Consider the following 9,525-nt stretch of genomic DNA (forward strand, 5'->3'; position numbering starts at 1 on the left):
ACTACTGAGCAAGAGTGCGTGTATTTTATTCCAAAGCTTGCAGACGACAACAAGCGGGTGACAATATGGCTACACGTTTTTGTGAATGTTTTAATTAGCGGTTCTGTTTCTGATGACTGCTTGGCGTGTCTTGTTGCAGTTTTTATGTATGTAATCTGTTGTCAGGATTGCAGCATATTTAGTCATATTTTGGCCTGTGGAAGTGGTTCAAGAAGTTTATCGGGTTTAAAGGTGCCATATGACATATTTTATGGAGGCATTTTATGTATTCATTCTACATTTTAATTACTTTTTATTGCTAATGGTTACAACAGGGTGTAACCTTGGTTTCCTACAGACTGTGGACTGTGGACTGGACTCATTTGCTTGAACGTCCACTTAAGGCTGGCTACAGAACAAGTCAATCTCCATAAGTCCCCATGTTAAAATGTCCAACTTCACAGCAGGAATAAACATGTTTACAGCCTGGTACAAAGAACTGATTTGGTCTCTATAGCTAATTTCCCCGTCCATTCCTTATACCGTCATCCACATCCACCCTGAGTTCATGCGGGCCTGCACCACACTTCAACTGGATCAAATGGATCCAGCTCCACACACCAACGGTTCTTCTAATTTAACACTCAGCAAGAAAGCGAATAAAAAAACCTCAAAGTATATCTAATCAACGTAAAAAAAAGGTGACTGCTGCTACTGGAATTTCAACAAACCTTAAAGCCACCTTTAAAGGCTGCAAGGATTGAGAAGGTTGAAAAATGTTGGGTGGAGTATCACTTCAGCTGAATGCACGGAAATGCACGGTAAACAAGTCACAAAGGTTAGAAGCAATGACACACCAGGGATTTGTAAATCCAGACATCCTGACAAGGATTCTCAGTGGGATGTCGGACTCAAATATAAAACCAGGACGGGGTCTCTTGGGTTTCTGCTTCTTGTTTCATCTACAGAGCGCTTTCATTTTCTAAAATTCATCCATTATCAGAAGAGAATCACATCCATTGGTGGGTGGTCTGTCACCATCCTTCTCCACTGCCCACCCACTAGAGGAGATAGGCCTGGTTTGCATATTTATAGGGAGGATGTTTGTTGTTAGAGACCCGCTGTTTGAGTGTATGAATTAGCTTAAGTTCGCCAGTTGCCATGGTCACGGATATGGTTGTTTTATTTGAGCCCATTCAACCTCACATACACACCCCTGCCCCCTCTTTAGACTTTCTTGAGTTTCAGTGGCTCTGCAGCTTTTTTTTTCACGCAGTTTTGGTGTCTGTGTTTCAGCCTGTTGGGATTTTTCACTCACTAGTTAACCAGCGCATTAAACATAAAAATTTAAAAATTTTCTGAATGTAGCAGCAGCACTGTTGTGCACTCAGGCTTTAACATCGCTCGAGTTCCTGGTCCTGTGGAGGACATATGCTACAGCAACATGGTGTTATCGTATGGCATGTTGAGCACGAGAGGGGAAAGAGCAAATGACAGTCGTTCGACCGCAGCACTCATGCCAAGAAGGCAGAGGAACCGAGGAGCCCAGGAACTTGGGGCGAGTCCAGGTACTCAGTGCCAGACCCAGAAAACAGTCCAGGCAAAAAAGAAAAAAAATTGGATCACAAGACTGAAACGGTGCAGGATGGAAGAATAGTTTGCCACCTTTCAGCTTCTTGCTGTGTGAACAGCCGTCAGCTCTGCGGGCAGAACCACACAGATTGAGAGAAAGCAGGACAGATGGGGAGAACACATGAGCGGATGGGGAGGAAAGAGTCTTTTCCCGGTGGTCTTTGTGCACATGTTTCGACCTAGAACACACTGCTGTGAGGGTGACAGTTAAATTACAAACAGAGAGCTCCAAAGATGCCCCAAAAACAGCTATATGCAAAAATATAATGTCTCCAATCATATCAATTAAGAAAAGAAGAAGTAATGAATGCACACCTTTTCAGACACTGATAACACTCATGCAACTCTCCGTATGTGCGACTGGTGATTGAACTTTAGTATCTCGGAGACTATTTTGCCAAGTATTTACATTATTTTGTCTACCCATATATGTCGAGAACAACCAAACTGTGGCTTAAGAATATCTCGATCACATGTGCTGAGATAAGCATGGCTGTATTAGATATGACTCAAAAAGACATGACGCTGGACTATGAAAGCTATCTTTAAAATCTTCTATCTTAAAAAAAAAATCACCCGACAGGAGACGCTTCTATATGCCGCTCTAAAACATAAACATAAAAGATCGAGCGCTGTGATTGTGGAGGGAAAATATCTAGACTAGAAGTGTGCAGAAATGTGTGTGTGTGTGTGTGTGTGTGTGTGACTGCCCGACACGTCTGAGATATTCTGGCTGAAAGAAAGAAACTGTAAGCCCACGGACTGAGGTTTGAAGCCGAGCAACATGAAAGCTTTCAAGTGAGGGCTGAGATGAGTCTAAGGCTTACAGAGGTTTCGTTATGTGGTGCAAACTGACAGCTATACCATGAGAGCGGCCTGCCATCAAATCATAACAACATGATGCGATATATCCACGGCACCTCTTTGTGCATTTCAGGGAAGAAACTGCTGTTAAAACAGACAAATAAAGGTGATTGATTCCCACAGTTTGCTTAGTGAAATAACATTTTTTTTAAGCTGTTTTCTAATTAAACTCTGTAAGGCAGATGAGTAAACATTGGATCGTGCAATTGGATGTTTGGGTTACACTATGGTAAGAGTACACACCCCACCTCGCCCTTTAGGCACATTTCCAGACAGTTAACTCCTTGGTATTTCTCTTGGTACGTCACCATGTATGACACATACGATTCTCCTGGATATCCTCTGGGGGAGGGACGGCGGACGGGATGTGTAACTTGAAAATGAGTAAAGTCTTTTGTGTTGCATCAAGCTTAAAGTCGAATGGAAAATTATGAATTGCGGGTGTGATTTCACACAAGTGGGAGCACAGGTTTTTTTCTTTTTTTGTCATGGGACATAATTAGTCCAGTGAACATGAGATGTTGCTTGAGACCAATCAGAGCGTGTTCAACGTTAATACGATGTGACCTTTGTTCAGTATGCGCATGAACGCTGGATTTCTGACCTTAGCCCTGTAATAGGCTTTAACTCTATCAGCTCAGGGCTTTAGCATCTAGTTCACTGCAGCTATAGGCTTGATTTGTATTTTTTTTTTAAAAAAGGTTTTACTCCTTTAATAATAATCTGATCATGAGCCTGCTGACAGAAAATACAAAATGTGTCCATGGACTTTCTGCAGTTACAATGGCATTGACGAGCACAATCCCAATTACATGTGGACAGAGCAGACTACAGTAACTGACCTTTAGCCTAAAGGATGCAGTGGGAGTGGGAGGGGTGGTTGCAAATGAAAGGAGGAAGGTAGTCAGTAAACAGTCAGTGTCAACAAGATAAACAACCCCGTAGTCCCTCATCCCTCGTCTCTCATTCGCTCCCTTGATTAACAATCACGCTGGAGCCACATTAGCACACTGTGCCAGAGCTGTACCAGCAATGGAGCCAAACAATGGCATAGGAAAAAGGTGTTAAATACTGATGTGCAGCAAGTGGACAGATTGCCGTGTTCAGGATTTGATCCTGGTTAAAGAGGTCAGTAGATAAATAATAGGCACAAACTGATGACAGACTCGACTTGTCTGTTCTGGCTCCAGACTATTTATTGTTGACTGAAAGGCTGAGTAACTTCTGAGTCTCCAGACCGTTTATTGTTGAAGGTTTTATGAGCCACGAGCTCCACTGTAAATGAGACTGACAGGAGGAGTCTCGTGTAAAAAAAAAAAAAAAAGGAACCACCCTCGGGTTGCATATTGAAAGCATTTGTGTTATTTCCTGAGAACATCACTCTGATTGGGGGATTATCACTGTGAGACCGCCCGCTGTGGGTCAGGAAGCAGAAAACACATGTTGCTGATATTTTGTTCCTCGGTCATGCCTAAAAATGGAAATTGACCGAAGCAGGAGGACGAAAACTGACATTTTAATGTCATGAAGTTGCTTTTATGATTGATGACTGCTTCATATAAGTGTAAACAGAAGAATAAATGTGGTATTATCTTTTAATTCTGAAAAAATAAAGACATTCAGTCTAGTCCCAGTTCTCTGTCATCACATATAGAAGTCCTCTACAGTATGCATTCAGTGTGACTCCAGACAGTTTGCCCCATAATATACAAGTAAACAAGGAAAAGGGAAATGAGAAGGCTTTGAGATAGCGGCTTAAAAGAACACAAAGAAGAAGTTTGTAGTTTCAGTTTACTCCGAAATAATTATATCCACAGTCAATCAAACATGCAGCTTCTGATTAATGTTTCATACTCATATGTGAGCAAATATCAATATAGAATCATATTTAATTCATAGGTATTTAAAAACAAAACAGAAAACTCACAGCAGCTTTTACTCAGTTGATATTATGATGTAAATTTCTAAAAATAGAGTCATAATGCTCTTTTATTTACTCTGCAGATTCTATCACAGGTGATCTGTGTCACAGACGTTGGCGTCGAGGCCAGCTGGTGATCGACGTGGTCGGGCAAAAGATGGAAAGATAGATGAAAGAAAACAAAGAAAGAGTGAAGAGAGAGAGTAGTCATTTGCCTGGCAGGCCCAAGGCAAGGAGCAATGCAAGGCCTGAGCCACTATGATCAGAGAGCATGCAGATGATAAGTCTATAAATAGAAACATGCAGCGGGAGGGACAAAGGCTATTTCCTTTCATATGATACAAAAGGATGGTTGAATTTCTGAGCTGCAAAGAGCACTTTAGAACACGACCTGTTAATAACGATTATTTTAATAATTTAATTAAACAGAAAACATACGAGCGTGGTGACAACCTTGACCTTATTAAGATTAAACTGCATGTCACCAGATTGGTTTACGAAATCCATCAAATGTCCAATAAAAAGAATCATCCATGCTGCAAACACAAATACATGAATAGCACCACCATGAAAACATATATTAGGCAATTGATGTTGAGTTTATGCATTGATCGAGCTTCTTTGTGGCTGTGAAAATGCTCCGGCTGATCAAAAGGATTTCATCACTTTTTTTTTTTCTTGGGTTTGAAGCCAAACATTTGCAGATGTCTACATGCCAGTGGTTCAGTTTCCATTTTAAAATAGATTATAAATGTGATACAGACCGAAATCCAAAACGTCCAAGTGGATTAACATGCATTTGACAAAACCAGATGTTATTTTGACTTTTTTACACTCTGAATGAACAGACGGTCTGAGTTTTTCCTTCGCGTCTGCTTGATCAGCATTCATTAGCCATGCTGACCCCCTTTTTATAAAGATTCTTGGCCTAAATTACCGCTGTAACTGAGATGATCTTCAAACCATCTCGCTGCATTATTACTGGTAATGCAGCTGAATAAAAAGACACGACTTTCTACTAAAGTCCACTTTAGTAAGACAGGAAATAGGACTTGTGAAACAGTTAATAGGTGTAAAAAACCTCAGAAATGACACGTGTGAACACACACACACACACGCACACACACACACACACACAAGGCGATGAATGCCTGGTCACATAAAAGATCATTGCGGGGTCAAGGTCAACTTTCTCAATTGCATTGACCTGCAATGAGGTCGAACAAATGCTCACACAACAAAACCTGCAAAGCTAAACACACATCCATAAACCTGAGGCCTGAGGCCTGCGACCTGCGACCTCCTCCTAATCCGAAACAAAGCTTCAGATGTACAAAGTTCAGCTGCAGACCGAATCAATGTCACTGCACACGAGGGGCTGTGATAAGAAGTGTACAACAAGCATAACGTCTCTATAATTACCTCAGGAATAGTCGTGAGGTGTAGCCCAAGCATGGCATCAGGCTTGAAATGCAATAACTTAGTTGTGAAACACTTGAACTGTACGTGTGTCTGGGCTATATTTTCACTTTGACTGTACACCGGCTGCACTCTGTCAAACAAGGATGTTGAGAGGCTAATTTGGTCTCATGTTTATTGTGTTTTCATATCACCGTGAAGATCGTACACGAAGGCAAAGTAGCAAACACTACTCTCCTGTGAGAAGTTACCAAACCTCATATATAATTCATTGTGATCTACAAAGTGAAAAATAAATATCTCCTCGAACTCCCCTCCCCCCCAAACAGACAAAAGATGAATTGGAAACATGATAATATGAATTTGTGACTCACAAAAGGAGTTCAAAAGCACTGAAATGTAGTCATGCAAAACGAAGGCGGGCAACAGCAAAAAAAAAAAAAAAAACAGGAAATAAAAGCTCTTGATATACATAAATTCATATACAGTTTCTTTTGCAGCTGAATGTGGTTTCTGCATGGCTTCAGCTGGGTGGACCAAATATAATCGCATTTTTTGTAAATGTCAAACCATCTACGATCACCTGCATCCTGAATGTCTTGTGCAATTTTCAGTTTACTTCACGCACAAATTAACATTTAGAGTTAGTTGTAAGTTAAAACAAATAGAGTATAAAACAAGAATCCTGCAGTAAATCTTAACTTTATGATGGTTATAGCAAAAACTGTTTAAGAAAAGTTTATTATCATTTTAGAGGATGTGGTTTGAGGTGTTTCTTATATTTTGTCCAATCAATTTATGTTACTGAAGGTATAATAAATATTGGAAACACACCCTTTTCACAATATGTTATTTATAAATGAATATAGAACATTTTTAGCATCACCATTACATTTCCTTTTGGGCTTATTTATGTTCATCCCTCCTGCAAACATGCTCACATGTACAAAAACTGAGAGCAACAAACTCAACCAGCAATTTACACTGTCTGAAATCTTGCAACGTATGATATACAATCTGCAGTACAGGCCCCATGAGGATCCTTCATGACACTTATTACCAAGAATCTACAACAAAAACAATGTTTGTGGTTCTGGTCCTCAAGGACCCTCCCAACCCCCTCTCTCTCTCTATCATTCACACAAAAAGTCACTTCCCTCATTGTGATGACTTTCTGATTTCTTCAGATGTACTCCAACAAACATCTGGCTGCAAGCAGTACGAACTGCCTGCCATGCCGCCATCAGACCACACTTTGACTCTGCAAGCACTCCTGCTGAGATATTCAGAAATCTTCCTCACTCGTGGCCACAAACGAAGCATATTACACAGCTGAGGGTGAAGATGAAGCAATGTTGGGATTGATTCTTGGATTTACTCTCTGAAATGTGTAGAGTCGAGTCACATGATTTGGTCCTGAGTCAGAGATGAGTTACGAATCTGGTAACATGATACTTGATTCAACAAAAATCGAAAATAGATTTGCAAGACTGGACTTTTATTGTAGCACCAGCTTGGACTTTAGCCTTCCAACTTGGATGTCTCATATGTTCCCCAAGCTTCTTATATTTTTTCTGTTATCTTTCCCCAACAATGGATATTGAATCCGATCAACGGCAGGAGGAAATGTCTTTCTTTTTTGGCATTGCAAACAAGCAGACAGACAACAGATAAATCCTCAGATTATCACATTCAGATGTAGAAAGGCTCTGCAACATGCAAAACATGGAGCAGCATATAAGGAACGAGCAATAAGCAGTAAGGAAAAAAAGGTTTTGAAAAAATGAATAAGAATCAGGTTTATTGCCAAGAAGGTTTTCACATACAAGAAATTTGTAGTCTTGATGAACAATATGAATATGTGCAAAATATGTTTTTAAGGGTGAAAAGAGCTACACAGTTTGTGCAGGAATGTGCAAGTTTTGCCAGATAATGTGCAAGAGTTCACAGCATGCAGAACATTAAAGATGTGCAAGATATACAACAAAACGTAGGAGTCCACAGGATGTTAAATAAAAGGTAAACAGTGTAATGTAACACAGTGAGTCAGTAAATCTGTAGCATGTAGGTCTGGGTGGGTGGAGGAAGTGAGTGTTAGAGAGGACTCTGACTTGACTTATTCAAGTTGTTTTGTTGGACCAACTGTACATATACACTTCTAAGAAGCTGGAACTACTTTAAACGAATAATTCACAGCTAAAAATGTAATTTTCTGTCGATAAACAGATGAATCGGCTCATTGTTTTCAGCTGTAACTGTGTCACACCTCAAATTCTGCTTTTATGAACTTTATTTGTGAGTAAAAAATCTTAAAATGTATTCATTGCATGTGCAAATGCACATCAAACTGTCACCCTGAGACTTATTTGTGACCTGCAGAGCAATAACTTTCTTAACACAGGCCCAGTGGTTGCATTGAGAGACTTCTCTTAAAACACATGCATGGTCAAAACTTCTTTCTAATCTAGCTTTTCAAAGAATTTTCGAGGAAAATGTTTGTGCAATTTTGCAAATTTCCACTGAAGTTTCTCCCCCAACACGGTGCATGCAATGTCTCCGGGGCGCTCGCAAAAACCATCAGTTTCTGCAGCCTCATACAACACTTTCATAATGACTTGGACAGGAAGTGAGCACAAAACACAAACTGTGTGGGTAAATTCTGCTTTGTCACACTCTCTTATAGGAAATAGCTGACGTACGTACATAAAAACGAGCCTTGTTGTTGTTGGTTTACTTCAACTTTAAGTTATTAACACCCCAAGTTCAACTCATGCACACCCTAAATGCTCCCCCCTCCCCCCTTCAGCCAATCAGAGGCAGCCGGCGCTCACGTCACACCAATCAGCTGCGGCGCTGGGCGGGGCGACTCCGGCTGTTGCTAGGGTATGTCTCCGATGACTCTCCACGCCGCTCGGCCAATCAGAACGCACCTTGCGATTTTCTGGTTTAAGACACACACGGATACACATGGAAAGCCCCGCCCACGGGCTCCTCTGATTGGACGAGAGCGCTGTCAGTCAGCTGACTCGGTTTTAGTTAGGTGCTGTTGATACTGACTGTAGTTTGGAGTCACCAAGACTCAGAGCTGAATATAGCAGCGCACATAAACCGCTCTGACACAGTTTTTTTTATTTTTTATTTTTATTTCCATTCCTTTTACTTCATGACTTGTACATTTATGTAAATAGATTGCATCTATTTTTTTATATATATATATATATAAATATATATATATATATACCGAGACAACACGAGAGGAACTTAATTCTCTTTTAATCTGCTGGAGGCTGCAGAGTACTTGGAAGAGAGAACAGAGGTATTTCAAACTAAACTCACCACCCACTCCGGACAGGCGTTTATTCTTCTGCTTCAAAAAGCTCCATTATTATTGTGTCATGTGTTAAAGTTTGAACGTCTGCCACAGTGCAGGTATGATGTCACTTTGCAAGAGCAAAAGCAGGACAATGCTATATAAATATATATATATATTTAAATGACTTGTGCGTTGTGTGTGTGGGTTGTGTGTGTTTTTCAATGCAGGACGTGGTTGTTTACGATTGCACGTGTGTTGTGGGTGTGTGTGTGTGTGTGTGGTGTGTGTTGGGGGGGGAGTAAGAGTGACTTGAAAAATATGGGTATTATCATGATGACACACTGCAACACAAAATGCTCACATATATGATCCAACTGCGCCGTGTTTGTCACTGACA

This window comes from Larimichthys crocea, chromosome X, assembly GCF_000972845.2.
Source record: "Larimichthys crocea isolate SSNF chromosome X, L_crocea_2.0, whole genome shotgun sequence".
Classification (NCBI taxonomy): domain Eukaryota; kingdom Metazoa; phylum Chordata; class Actinopteri; family Sciaenidae; genus Larimichthys; species Larimichthys crocea.